The following is a 16,007-nucleotide window of genomic DNA, read 5'->3' on the forward strand; positions in this document are numbered from 1 at the left end:
TACTACACACAAGTCTTCACTGAGGACGAGACCATCAACGTCGTGCAGATTGACTCTGATGGTTACTCGTGACATTTGTGACGATCTGTGAACATTTGTTTGATATGAAACCTGTAATAAAGCACAATTTGATATCTTTTTGAATAACGTCCCATAGTATTCATCCCAACATGATCAATGCAGTTGTAACTTCAGAGATGCCTATAATTGATACCAATGAATGCCTAAAAAAAAAAAAAAAAGTTTTTATGATAACAGTTCATATCTTTTATTATGACAGGTTGATAAAAAGCAACTCATGTACAATATTCATATTGGAGTTAATAGCTTATCCAGTGTCAAAAGTTAAAATTTTAATACTATTGGAATAATTACATCTATAATCACACGTAATCAATAATATGTATTGCTTAAGTACAAACATAATCATACATTAGTAATCAATAACATGTACATTAATTAACAGAGGCTTGATATTGAGGCTAGTGTGAACTATTATGCTCATTTTCAGACCCCCAGGGGCCGCTGGGAATGAACCGGGGCCAAAAACGTGTTTTTCATGACTGTTGCTCTTTTGCTCTTATGTGACCTCTGTGACCCTCAGCCATATGAAACTTGGTCTGCGTGACCTCTGACACCTGTAAAATCATATGCTGGTAGAACCATAATGATAACCCCTCCCAAACCGGAAGTAGCTTCAGGAAGCACCTAGAGAAACACCCTTGAAAATATATGTGTACAAATGGAACATGAAGAACCTCTAAAAGTTTCAGATCATTTAAATTAACAATGGTCGATCAAAGTCCAGATTTCTCCAAGTTTCCCATGATACCATGGGGCACAGGAAGTTCATAGCAACATCAAACCACCACAGCTCAACTCAGAATGGAGTCTAGAATAACATATCCAAATATCAGCTCTGAGGTCTGAGTAGAAAAAAAGTTGCCTGAGTCCATTTCTGAAGGATCAGGTCTGGTCATTCTGTTACACTCAGAGACCATCTTGACAGAAGAATGACAACATCTCCCTCATTTTTGGACTCATTGACACCAAACTTCTCACATGATAGTAGGAGACCATCTGAATGTGTCATATAAATATCCGCTTTACAACGGCCTTCATGCCTCTTGAAGTTAGAGAATTAACCCTTTGATGTAGCAAACAAACAACAAACAAATGAATCATGTTGGTGTGTGTAGTTTTCTGATACTATAACAGCAGTCCTGAGTCACCTATCAATAACATAAATATGCATATTTTAAAGTTCAAACATGTACTGTGGGTCTCACAAAGCTTTTAGACGTGCTGTCTTCTATTTCATAGTTTGAGTCTAATTTACAAATAGCTCTTCAGTTGCTATTTTAAACAATGATGATTATTGATGAATTACATCAATTTTTACTGCTTACCCATATCACATGGAATGACAAAATTATGAAAGTTATTGCAAGTGTGGTGATTTCAAGAAAGCAGTGGTTTATCTCTATTTATCTTAAATATCGCCACTGTGTTTTGCTGCATGTTTGTTTGTTTATGTTTGTATTTTGTTGATGTACTTTGGGTGTTGATGGTTAATAATTGAGTAGTGAAGGGGTAGGTATAGACGAGCTTATGCTTTATCCTTCTTACTTTGGACATATTGGGTTAATATTATTGTTTTGACTATAATTATTGTTTGACTAATGTCATTGGTTTTGTTTGTTTGTCTTAAGTTTAGTTTCTTATTTAACATGTTTGAAATAAAGCATTCATTCATTTATGATTCATTAACATATGATGTCTGCTTTGCCTGAATATTGTTCATGTTGAACTCTATGTCGATCTCAAACCAGAGTAAACAGAGAGCTTTTTACAACTTTTAAATCACCAATAGTCATTTTCACAACACATTACCTGCACTGATGATGACTACTATGGGACGTTATTCAAAATGATATCAAATTGTGCTTTATTACAGGTTTCATATCAAACAATTGTTCACAGATCGTCACAAATGTCACGAGTAACCATCAGAGTCAATCTGCACGACGTTGATGGTCTCGTCCTCAGCGAAGACTTGTGTGTAGTAGGTTCTGGTCTGAGTCATGGTTCGAGTGACGTCATGCTGACTTGCTCCTGTTCCTAAAATGCTCTGAAGATCCTTCAAAGCCTCACCAGTCAAGCCCATGGTGCATCTTAAAAGAATAAGACAATAAGAATGATCAGCTGTAGTTGGACTATTTCTGTTCTTCACTTGCTAAATAAACTCTTACCTTGCTGTGACGCTGCCATACGAGACAACTCTTTCAGGGAATCACAACGACTTGACAGAGACTTCCAGAGGTGGTTCATCTCCTTCTCAAGAATCTTTCACTTCCTGCCGTCTCCTTACTGCCATAACAACGTCGAATCCTCTTTGTCCGAAAGTCAACAGAACCTGGAAAACATTGTATTAATGAAGTCGTATGATTCTGATCATTTGAAGTGTAAAATCTATTGAAAAAGACTCTTCAGTCTGGTACCTACCACCTTGACAGGCACGACCAAGTGTTTCCAACAACAGAAGACAGAAAACCTTGGCCATAAGCGTCAGCATGTCAGTGCGTCCTGCCACATAAATGTATTTATCATTATTACCAAACATGACTATTTTAATGACCAAAGTGTGTATGATGTAACCATCTCACCTGCTTTTGACATGTCCATGACCCCTTCCACCTCCGATGGTTAGTCCAGCACCTGATATGCAGCACTCCATCTCACCTAGAAAAGAACATAGAATTGCATTTTAGATTATTTCCATGATGGGATGTGCTGTAGGTTTACAAGTTTGTGTTCACTATGTTACAAATATAACTTACTGACTTACCTCACATTTGAAATCATTTGGCAGGAACCACAGAGAGAAAGGTTTCATGTCAAGCAGGTCTGGAGTTCTGGGCAGTTCTTGCAGGTCACTTCCATGGAAAAACAAAACTAAAACATACTAGTGCTCCCTTTTAAATATAATAAATCAATAAATACAAGCAAGTATACTTGATCATTCAGAGATAAGCTCTCCATGTTCCTTCATCCATTGTTTGATGGTGTTTCCATCTGGTTTACCTCTTTATGCTGGAATTTAAAATACTTTTCATTATTATTTAATATATTTATTAATTTAAAGAAAACTACAACAGATCAAATCCCTCATCCAAAAGGGTTCAAATAAACGTATACTTATATAATTAAATACGATAAATATGTTATCTGTATTAATATGCGGAAGTGATAAATGAAATCAATATCTTGAATATTAATAAAATAAATCGCCTATCATGACCTACCAATATAGCAAACTTTTTATTGGGTTATAAATATATTTTCGTCCTTTCAAAATAACAAACAAAATACGTGTGTGAGTTACATTATAATTTAAAAAGCTAAGTTTTAGCGAACTAGCTCTCGTGTGAACGCACCACAGAAAGTTACATTACACGTAATGAAACCTTATTTCTGAGTCGACTTAAAGCAATAATTATATCTTACCTTAATAGACGAGTGACGCGCACCTGGTTCCGTCAAGTTACTGCACAAACGTGAGGGCAAAGACGCATGCTCTGGGACGAGTAACAACAAGTCTGACGTCATCATCCGGGGGTTTGGCGGAAGTTGCGTGTGCGGCAGTTTGAAAACTTTTTAGCTGTATTTTAGCAAAATACAAAACTTAACTCGGTCTTTATACAAGCACACATCTACAATTGTATTCCATGGCGCTTTTAAACAAAGAGCATGTATTATTCCGTGAGAGCCTCTTGACTTCCGCGATGCGTGAACAATCCAAGCTTCAAAAAATTAAAATTAAGCATTTTTTACCAAATTATAGCCATCTTGTATGACCTCAAAGTGGATCGAGGTTGTTAAGCACAATCGGGGGTAGAATCGCACTGTTGACATTAAACATTTCAAGTGCGCTTCATAGTTTTAGAATTACGGTAGCCAAATGACAACAGCGACACGTCACGTCACGTTACAATGGCAACGATGAGTTAGGCGACGCCTGAAATGTAACCCAGGTCGTTTGAATCCGACGTCGGGGAGTGCTCTGTATATTACTGGGTGACCCGGGTAGGCTAAAACCGACGTTTTTGTCCCCCCTGTAACATCACCTTAGGGACGCCAGGGGGAAATTGCACGGCGTAGGACGGTATGACGCCTTGGGTGTGAGGACGTGTTGGACTTTGTGGACTGGAGTGAGAGGAACCACTTGCAGCTGAACACCTCAAAGACCAAGGAGCTGGACTCTGGGAGGTCCAGGACAAAGCCATGTCCAGTGTCCATAAAAGGCGACAAGTTGTACCTCGGTGTGTTGCTGGACAGTAAACTGACACAGACCATGTGTATAAGAAAGTTCAGAGTAGACTGTACTTTCTGAGGAGGCTCCGTTCATTTAAAATCTGCAGGAAACTGCTCTGCATGTTCTACCAGTCTGTGGTGGCCAGTGTTCTATTACGTCCCTACTGACCGCCAGAGCCGGTGCTTCAAGCACTGAATGTATCCATCTCGCACATGCGCTGTTCGAGTTCAATACCAACAAAGTCACCTGATGACCCCGGATAGGGTATATCTTCCGGTGACATCCGAGGATCTGTTCCTTTTCATCTTCTCGCTGCGCAGGTAGCATGTCACCAAGCTAGCTCAAGGGCTAGTACTTTCGTTGCTGGTAGCCTCCCGACTTCTGTCGGAGCTGCGAAACTTTCGCCCTCCAGAGACTGCAACGAACTTTGACGCGGAGAAGTTGTAGCGGTGAGCCGTGGACACTTCCGGGGATCGTCATCGTTTGGCTAAGTAGCAACTTTCTTATATCACTGAATATCAGTATAACCTGTTGTACTCGCTTTTGGTTGTATTTTGATTTCTTTCGGTGACGGGAGTGTGTTCGCTCCCTCTCCCGACATTGTACTCTATATTTATATATCATTGAATATCAGTACAACGTGTTGTACTCGCTTTTGGTTGTATTTTGATTTATTTTGGTGACGGAAGTGTATTTGCTCCCTCTCCCGACATTGTACTCGATATTTATATATCATTGAATATCAGTACAACCTGTTGTACTCGCTGTTTGTATTATGATTTATTTTGGTGACGGAAGTGTATTCGCTCCCTCTCCCGACATTGTATTCTATATTTATATATCATTGAATATCAGTACAACCTGTTGTACTCGCTGTTTGTATTTTGATTTATTTTGGTGACCGAAGTGTATTCGCTCCCTCTCCCGGCTTTGTACACTAAATATTTATATACCGTATCTATTGTGAATATCAGTACAACCTTTTGTACTCGCTTTGGTTGTATTTTGATTTTCTTTGGTGACGGCAATGTATTCGCTCCCTCTCTCAACATTGTACACTAAATATTTATACATCAGTACAACCTGTTGTACTCGCTTTTGGTTGTATTTTGATTTCTTTTGGTGCCGGCAGTGTTTTCGCTCCCTCTCCCGACATTTATACCGCTGATATACAGCTACCGTTATTGAGTGCCGGTGCAACCTATTGCACTCTCTTGGTTATTTTTTACATTTGTTGGTGACGGCAGTGTTTTCGCTCCCTCTCTTGACATTTGTACTGCTGATTTTCAGCTACTAAAGTGGATTATTTTTATATTTGTTGGTGACGACAGCGTATTCGCTCCCTCTCCCTGCATTTGTGCTACTTCTATCTCATATGTGTAACACTCGTTGGTGAAGGCTGTGTTTTCGCTCCCGCTGCCAGCGTTTGAGCTACTATATCTCATATGTGTAACACTCGTTGGTGAAGGCTTTGTTTTCGCTCCCGCTCCCAGCGTTTGTTGTTTTTTCTCTGTGTGGCCTTTTGCTCATTACTAACATGCTTGGCGGCCACTCTTGCTCAGTCTGTATGGCTTCTCTGCAGCCTGAAGATGGCCATGATATGTGTCCCTCATGCCTTGGTCTCGAGCATCTGAGGGAAGGTCTTTCAGAAGATCCCTGTATGAACTGCAGCTTCATGCCCCGGGGAGTAAGGGCTGCCAGACTTGCTGAGGTGGAACAACTGTTGGGCCTCGTTTCGTTGCCTGAGCAGTTGACCTCAGCCCTGCGGCAGACTCCAGCTCAATCCCGCCGATCTAAACGGCAGGCTGCTGGGACTAGAGGCCCCACTTCTAGGAAGAAGGTTAAAGAGTCCGGACTTGCTTCCGAGGTGGACCAATTAACGGAGGAGGTTAATCAAATGAGATCCTTCTTCCTGGCCTTTAAGTCTGGGACTGATGAAAGAGAGTTGGGTGAGCATGTAGCCTCCCACGCCTCCGCGGCGCACAGCTCTATTGTTGGTTCTGAAGACGGCTCAATGGGGGCCGACAATAGCTGTGTTAATTGTCTCACCTGATGAGGCTCTGAGTACGGATGCGAGGTGTCCTCGTCCCCAGTGTCGGGTGACGGATGACCTGCTCTCCAAAGCCTATGACTCAGCGGCACGCATGGGACGCATAGGTAATTCTATGTCCCACCTGATGCTTGCTTTGTCAGCATCCCTACAGGAGACTCTGCTGGATGCTTCTGTCCATAATTTCAGTGACGCTTCCCTGCAGGCATTCGCGCTGATGTCTAGAAAGCTGGGGCGGTTGATGTCCACTCTCGTCCAGGCTCGCCGCCAGGTTTGGCTGGCACAATGACCTCTGACAGAGGCATGCAGGAGAAACCTCCGCAGTGTTCCAGTGGAACCGGGGGAACTTTTGGACCTGCAGCGCTAGAGGCACTTGAGCGAACTGACCAAGCCAGACAAACTCAACAGCAGCTGTCCGGGCTTCGCAGGAGTGTGCCTCCTCCGGGCAGACCTAGGAGTTCTTCAGCTCCCCCCCAGCGCCGCTCTCATCCACAGGCTTACCCCAGAGGCTACCTCAGGTCTCAGCGCCCACGTCCACAGCCTGCTCAGCAGGCGGAACAGATTTTTCGAGCCCCTGAGCGGCTGCCCTCTGGGCAACCTCAGGCCTCACATACTGTCCGTCGTACCACCAGAGCCTTTCGAGGCCGGGGGACCCGGCACTGAGGCATTGGGGTCGGCTGTTTTTCCCAGCAGCAGCTCAGCTACTGGGCTACTTCCACTAGGGACCCTTGGGTGCTCTCCACCTTGACCAACGGGTACAAACTTCAGTTCCGACGCCGGCCCCCAACCGTTGGCTGGGTCAGGATCATACACGACCCGGCAAAAGCCCAAACCCTCAACCGGGAGTTGTCCGTCCTCCTGAACAAGGGTGCAATCGAGCAGATAGATCCCCTGTTACAACCAGGAGGGGTCTACTCGACTTACTGTCTCGTAACAAAGAAATATGGCGGACTCCGCCCTATCCTCGACTTGAGGGGACTCAACAAGTTCCTGAAGGTCTTGAAATTCCACATGCTCAGCCCTGCAGAGGTTCTGCGCACTGTTTCCGTAGGAGTGGTTTACTTCAACAGACCTAAAGGATGCTTACTTTTATGTGCCCATGGCAAAACACCACAGACAGTTCCTGAGGTTCGCCTTTCAGGGACGTCATTTTCAGTTCAGGGTGCTCCCGTTCGGCCTCTCCCTTTCGCCGCGGGTATTTACCAGGGTTGTGATGGCAGCCCTCTCGCCCCTGCAGTCGCAGGTCATAAAGATCCTGCCCTACCTGTGTTAACAGTTTTATCTTGACCTTTAAAGTATATACTTTATTGAATATTGTTTTGATTGTTTAAGCGCTTTGTGACCCTGGTCTGGAAAAGCGCTATATAAATAAAAATTACATGCTTACTTACTTACTACCTAGACGTTTGGCTCATCTGTGCTCCGTCCCGGTCTCGGGTGACCCTGGACACCACAAACCTTCTTTCCCATGTGTCTCGACTAGGTCTCAGGGTCAACTATACAAAGAGTTGCCTAGTTCCCTCGCAGAGCACAATTTTCCTCGGGATGACACTCGAGTCAGTCTCAATGAAGGCCTGGCCTTCACCACAGCGGGTGGACGACATCCTCCGCCTCCTTCCCCTCTTTTGCAGGGGCATGTGGTTGCATTACGTGGAGTTTCTGCGACTCCTAGGCAAACTGACGGCTGCCGCCACCGTGGTCTCTTTGGGGGCTGTTGTCGCTACGTCCCCTTCAGAGGTGGCTGAACAACTTTCATTTGGATGCCAGGTGGCACCGGCACAGGAGACTCAAGGTGTCACACCGTTGCCTCCTTACTCTGGCTCCGTGGAGAGAGAGACGTTTTCTCCTCCAAGGCATGCAGATGGGTTCGGTTGCATTCCGTCGAGAGGCCATCACAACAGACGCCTCCCTCTCAGGGTGGGGTGCAGTGTGGCAAAACCGTACAGCCCAGGGGCTGTGGTCTGCTCGAGACTGCTCGGAACAAATCAATGTTTGTCAAGTTCTGTGTGTGTTCGGACCACAACTATGCCTAAACTTGAAAAGGGCTTGACCACTTGTCGAAGGATGCAAAGGACAACTCAATTCTCTTTCTTTGGTTTTTTATTTTCTTCTGATGATTTCACTCGAAGATTCCAGTTCGGAATATAATTGTCAATAAAGAATAGGTTGAACACCTTTAAAACAGAAACATGAATTAGTTTTAATACATTTCAATAAAGGTCAACTTTTTGTTAAATAAAATGTTCATATAACTTGCTTTTCCAACCAAGTTTACAAAATTATTTAAGTACGTGTTTTAAGTGCAAACCAAAAGACAAAATGCAAGCTTAAATTAGCTTAAACAAAAGTATCTTAATCAATTATTAGCACTCAGGAGCAAACATAATTCTCACTAAAAGTAGTTTCTTTCCTACCAGTTGCATCTTCGTGGTGATCAGGAGCTGTGGTCATGTCCTGTTTTCAGGAGCAGGTGAGAGAGACTGACTTGGCTCAGTCCAAACATTTAGGCCATGCTGTTCTGGTGGGTGCGCAGGTGAATTCGGTCCTACTGGCAACACAGGCCAGGATGTTGGTCCCACCAGAGTCTTTTGCACATGTTCACCCTCTGCTGGTTTGGAGTGTAATTGAGTCTTGACTTGACAATGTTCTAGAGCTACGAGCTGTGTATATGGCCCTGCAGTACTTTCTTCCCTTCCTGAGAGGGCGACATGTGCTTGTGCGGTCAGACAATGTGTCGACTGTATTGCATATAAACCACCAGGGGGACACCAGGTCTGCACAGCTGTTGCAAGCTTCCCGGGATATCCTGCTGTGGGCGGCTCCACGCCTGGCAAGCCTGAGAGCAATGTATTTGCCCGGGGACCGGAATCAGGTCGCAGACCTGCTCTCTCGGGGCAAGCCTCCGTCGGGGGAGTGGCGGCTTCATCCAGAGGTGGTGCTCAATGTAGTGATTTATAGGCCTTATAAAAAGGTTTATTTTCAGAACATCTAAGTTCTGGTAGATTTAACTTTAAAATTGCCTCTAGGTAAGATTTACCTGAAGAAAGGGGGCACCACCCTTGGTTATAGTTCAAGGGAAACTATTACATTTACGTGAATAATAATTAATTAATTGGCCTAATTAATTAACTATGAAACACTAGTTTTAATCAATCTCATTTAACTGAAGTTTACTACTTTTGTCGTGATAATCTGTTCTTTACTGAGTAAGAGGCTCTTAAATTGACCGTTATTACACCAGAATAGAGAGGCGTACCACGACGTGACGTTTTATAGATTTATTTAAAAAGGAATGAATAATGAATGACAAAAATGAGTATGTTATTGTTAAATTGGAAATTATTATACACTATACGTATACGCCATAAGTTAAATGAATGCTAAAAAGATAATAAAAATATAGAGTATAAATTACTAGCCTCATCTAAGAGCTTAAACGTTTGAATACACATTCACAACCAACATTTCACTTCATACTGATATACACCGTCTCAAGGCTAGCTTGAAACAGGTAGAGATAAATCAGCGACTTAATGAAGCATCTGTAAGTAAGTAAGTAAGTAAGTAATATTTATTCATATAGCGCTTTTCTAGACCAGGGTCACGAAGCGCTTAAACAAACAAAACAATACTCAAAAAAGTATATACACTTTAAAGAACAAGATAATACTGAGAACAACACAGGAGTTCCAGAAAATCAAGGAAAAGCCTGAACAAATAGAAACGTCTTAAGATGTTTCTTAAAGGAGTCAGTAGATCCATAAAGAGCAAAGAGAGAGGAAGATCGTTCCAAAGCTTAGGAGCAACAGCCTGAAAAGATTTCTCTCCTCTGGCCCTGAGCCGTGTGCGTGGAACCATAAGTAGATTCTGATCCACAGACCTCAGAGCCCGAGCTGGGGTGTAAGGCTGGATCAGATCAGTGATGTAAGGAGGAGCCTGACAATGAATAGCTCTGAAAGTAAGAACCAGAATTTTAAAGTTGATCCTGAAAGAAACTGGAAGCCAGTGAAGAGTTTTAAGGATCGGAGAATTGTGAGTTCTTCTACTTGAGCAGGTTAGAATTCTCGCTGCAGAGTTCTGAATCAACTGCAGGCGAGACACATCCTTCTTGTGAAGACATGAAAACAAACTGTTACAATAGTCTAAACGAGAAGAAACAAACGCATGGATTACAAGATCCAGATCATGTTCCGACAACATTTTCCTAAGTTTAGAGATTTTTCTCAGTTGAAGGAAACAGTTTCTGGTCAGTTTTCTACAGTGTCGAACAAGAGACATGTCTTTATCAAATACAACACCCAGGTTTCTCAGGTTCAGTTTGACAGACTGACCTAAGTCACCCAAGTACTGACTCAACCCTGGAACCTTATCATCAGGAGCAATCACCAGTGTTTCAGTTTTGTCCACATTTAGCTGTAGAGTGTTTTCACTCAGCCATTGTTTGATTTCTATCAAACAATTGACTAAGCTGTTCAGCCTTTGGGGCTCAGTTGGATCAAAAGAGCAGTAGAGCTGGATGTCATCAGCAAAAATGTGATAAGAAACATCTGGAAATCTCTGAATGATTTTACCAAGGGGAATCAAGTACAGCAAAAACAATAAAGGACCCAGAACAGAACCTAGAGGGACTCCACACAACAGATCTGCCGATTCAGACCTCATTTGATTGGCAGAAACACTAAAACTGCGCCCAGAAAGGTAAGATGAGAACCATTCTAACACAGACCCAGACAGTCCCACTTCATCCCTCAGTCTTCTCAGCAGGATCTGGTGATCAACTGTGTCAAAGGCTGAGGACAGATCCAAAAGAACCAGAACAGTGAATTTACCAGAGTCAACCGACATCATGATGTCACTGGAGACTTTCAATAAAGCTGTCTCCGTAGAGTGATGTTTACGGAAGCCAGACTGAAACTTCTCATGGATGTCGCTCTGATCCAGGAACAAAGACAGCTGCTCAGACACCACCTTCTCCAAGATCTTGGACAAGAAAGGGAGCTTAGAAATAGGCCTGAAATGACTGAGGTCAGTTGGGTCTAAGCCTGGTTTTTTGAGCAGAGGCTCCACAATGGCATGTTTAAATGCATTGGGAAAAACCCCTGTGGAAAGGGAAATCTGTCTGTCTGCTCAGTTCACACCTGTGGGCGTAAAACAAAAGAGCAAAATGGAACACACCCAAAAGAGGGGGGCTGGAAGACAAAGGAATCCGCCCACACAACAGGGAAGTAAGGAAGTTACTCTCCAGGTGACCTGAGACTGAAGAAACTTGAAAGAACCACTGCCCCGGAATAGACGACCCCCTGGACAGGAAACTTTCCCTTAAATACAGTGAAACCCCATAACACGAGACCGTCTTTCCCGGAGCTATTGACCTGTAGAGCTGCCGGCAAAGAGCGAGTCCTTTCGATAGTAAAATTTGTGTCTTTGTTTGACTTGAAGCGGCGAATAAACGACCCGTACACTCTGCATTTTGACCTTTTCTCTCCATAAAGCAAAGTATTAAGACCCGGACATGACGTCGTGTTGGAGCAACAGAAACGGACTAGTTTTAATCGTTTTATTATGGTAAGTTTCGGAACCGAGAATAAAACGGAAACGGGAAAAGAATCGTGGACGAAATCTTAATAGACTACCCGCATATTAAACAACCCAGACACAAATCAATTTGTTCAAGATGAAGTGATCAGCTTCTTACTTGACGGTAGATGTTGAATGGAGGTTTAGGCAGCAGCTGGAGACCAGATGAAGGTGGCAAGCGGGTGGATGACGGAGTTGGAGGATGAGGATGAAGGAGAGGATGATGAGGAAGACAGTCCGGAACGAGGGAATCAAAGTTCTTTCGACGAGGGGGGCCAAGCGGTCCGATGAATCACAGTGTCGGCTTCCTGGTTGTAGACACCTCACGTGAACGCGCTGAACGCCTGGAATGTTCACTTCGCTGAGGGAAAGTCTTTAGGTCAGGAACACTTTCTTCTTACGGGAGGTAAGGATGATTCACGGGCTGTTGCTACTTGATGGAGATTCGCAGTCTGGGAGACGTGCTGCGAATATTGGAATAATCGGACCGGTCTGGTCAAGATTATTAAGAAACTCACGGAGTCTGGAAGGATGCTGGAAGTGGGTCCTTCAGTGCGGTCCTCAGTTTGGACTTGCAGGAGTTCGTCAGGAGGCCGGAGATCGTCTTGAAGGCAGTTGGTGATGAACCAGTTTATCACGCGGGTTGTGATAAACTCTGATGTTACGAGGTACGCTCTGATGTTAAGAGGTACGCTCTGATCATTTGGAGGAAACAACACGAATTCTCTAAGTTGAACACAGTTCTTATGTTGAAACTTAGTGATCGTAAAAAGGGGCAAACCCTTATGATTGGTTGACGTTTCTTCGGCGGGAAAAGGGTCCTTCCAGTCCAACACCCCCTCCTCCTTCACCTCCTCACCTCTCCAATTGTCTTTTCTTCTCATCACACAAGAAAGATCATATGTACATTAAAAATGCTTTAAAACGATTTGTTCTTTCTAGATTATTTTCCCCCGGAGCGTGAAAATTCAAATAACACCAAACATGACAAATATAGAACATGTATTACAAAATGAAGGTTCAGATAATGATTAATTCAATTCTTATATTTCATCTGTGATTACTTTCTTCATTTTGATAACTTCCAACACCTTGCGCGTAGATACATTCACTTACAAGTATATTTCTTTAAGCAGATCATACACATTTCGATGAATATTATCCAAGACACACACACACATACACACATTCTGCCTGTGAAAACATCTGTTAGCACTTTCAATGTTGGTTCGCATCTTCTTAAACTCTGCGTCTGCAGGAAGCCATAAAAGTTCTTATCTGATCTTGGTTGGTCAGAATCTCACCATGAAGTGTTGAACTTTTTGGTCATTGAAGGTTTAGCTTGACCGTTTGTCAAACTTCTAATCCTCCTTGCTTCGGGAAGTCGGGCTAATGGACCTTATTGCCCTGAAATATCCCTCCTCTGCTGTGATTACTCACTCGAAGTTTGTGAAATGCCAATTTCACCTGGTGTGGGGTTTTCTTATCAACGGAAGAATGTTGACTCAGATCCTGAGGAGTGGGTGAGCTTTCACAGATGTTTTCCAATGAAGATAAGTTCATTACATCAATATCTGGGATATCTTCGGCAGAGCAGAGGTAGATCTGTTTGCCACAGAGGATTCGACCCATTGCCCCCTCTGGTTCTCCCTGAAAGAGGAAAGCAGTCCTCTGGGCCAGGATGCTCTTGCACACGACTGGCCAGAAGGTCTCCTCTATGCTTTTCCCACAATCCCTCTGATATTTTTAAAACTACAGAGGGTCCTCCAGCAGGGTCACAGGCTGCTGTTGGTAGCCCCCTTCTGTCCAGGGAGAACATGGTTTCCACTGCTGCGCAGGCTCTGCTGCAGCTCACCATGGTGCCTGCCCGACAGGAAGGATCTCCTGTCTCAGCTAGAGGGCCAGATTTGGCATCCCGACCCTCTTCGCCTGCAACTATGGGTCTGGCCGCTGCAGGACCCACCCCGCTTCTGACGGAGTGTTCAGATGCTGTCTGCGATACTATACTAAACGCCAGGGCGCCTTCTACCCGGCTGCAGTATGCAAACAGGTGGCAACTGTTTACTGCATGGTGTTCAGACAGGGGTGAGGACCCTGTGCACTGTTCAGTCCCAAAGATTCTGGACTTCCTCCAGTCACTATTGGACAGTGGCCGTTCTCCTGCTACACTGAGGGTATACGCGGCAGCCATTTCCTCTCGACATGTTCGGGTGGATAATAACACAGTGGGGTCCCACAGACTGGTGTCGCTCTTTCTAAAGGGCGCTTGGAGATTACGCCCCCCACTCACACAGCGTGCCCCAGCATGGGATTTGCACCTGGTGCTCGACGCTTTGTGTCTGCCTCCCTTTGAACCCCTGGCTCAGGCAGAGCTGAAGTGGGTTTCTGCAAAGACTGCTTTTCTCCTTGCCATTGCTTCAGCGAAGCGTGTTGGGGAACTACATGCCCTGTCTGTGAGTGAGTCATGTCTGCGTTGGAACTCAGACGGCTCAGGGGTTACCCTCTGGCCAAATATGGCTTTTCTACCAAAGGTTCTGTCTTTATCGAACCTTAACCGTCCCATTCAAGTGGCACAATTTATTCCCCCGGAAGGGGAAGACAGGTTGGGACTGCTGTGCCCTGTGCGGGCTCTGAGGACCTATGTAGCTGCAACCTCAAGTATAAGATGGTCGGACCAGCTCTTGCTTTGCTATGGTGGCCCTAGGAAAGGCTGTGCTCTTTCCAAACAGCGACTGTCTCACTGGATCGTGGATGTTATTACCCACGCATATAAAGGAAGTGGTCACCCCCTGCCATTCGAGGTGAGGTGCCACTCTACCAGAGCGATGTCTAAGTCATGGGCGGCCCTACGCGGGGTACCCCTGGAGGACATCTGTGAGGCAGCATCATGGTGCTCACCAAGCACTTTTTTCAGGTTCTATCGAGTGAATGTCGCCACTCCTTATCTATTAGGTGTGGTCCTGTTTCCCGACTCTGTTGCTTCCCCTCAATGAGGTATGTACTGGGATTCCTCATGACCTTGTTGTTATGGCTCATCCAGTGCTTGAAGCACCGCCTCTGGCGGTCAGTAGGGAAGAAATAGAACAAAAGTTACGTATGTAACTACGGTTCTATGAGTCCTGGATGGCCGCCAGAGCGTTCTGTCACTCAGAATCCTTGTGACTTCGCGAGAAGATTCTGCAGGAACAGATCCTCTGATGTCACCAGAAGATATACCCTATCCGGGGTCATCAGGGGTCACCGACTTTGTTGGTATTAAAACTCGAACAGCGCATGCGCGAGATGGATACATTCAGTGCTTGAAGCACCGCCTCTGCCGGTCATCCTGGACTCGTAGTTACATACGTAACTTTCGTTTTATGCTGAGGTGTGTTGGGTTGAGAACAGAAGTGTCAACAGGTCGGACAGGTTGATCAGGAGGGCTCTGTGGAATGAAGCTAGACTCACTAGTAAACTCCTGTCCATCATGTTCTACTTTAGCTTTACTACAAATTCTACTTGTACTTTTGCTACTAATTATAACACTGTTTTTACTACTTATACTTACCCTACTTTAAATAAATAATAAATAAATAATATAATGTTATAATGAAAAATTAAATAAAGAGATGTTTGGAAATGTCTGTCAATGGTACAAGAACCACAAAAGATCCAAAATCACATTAATAGGACGACAAAGAAAAAATTAATCTTCCCTTTGTGTGATTTTTTTCTTCTCTGTCAGCTCTTTCATCCCTCTCATTGTGTACTTTCAGTCGTGATGCAAATATTTTTATTCTTTTTTTATCTGGTTTTAGACACACCCATGTCATTGGCCCGGATGTAGAGAATTGACAAACATAATGTTCTGAACTCCATTCCCCCATCCATATGGTCTTTACCAAATGTTTGGTTAATGGTAGGAAAGGGGGTGATAAGGGTGAAACACATCAATCTGTGTATCACTGACACTATTGCCAGGAACCCTATGGACACTCTGGGACGATCTTGGATGAGTTGGATGACATTCGACGCCGTACAACAACCTTGGCCTTGATGGACAAACAGCGACGGTTTCCCAACAAT

Source organism: Callionymus lyra, chromosome 3 (assembly GCF_982586985.1).
Source record: "Callionymus lyra chromosome 3, fCalLyr1.hap1.1, whole genome shotgun sequence".
Classification (NCBI taxonomy): Eukaryota; Metazoa; Chordata; class Actinopteri; order Syngnathiformes; family Callionymidae; genus Callionymus; species Callionymus lyra.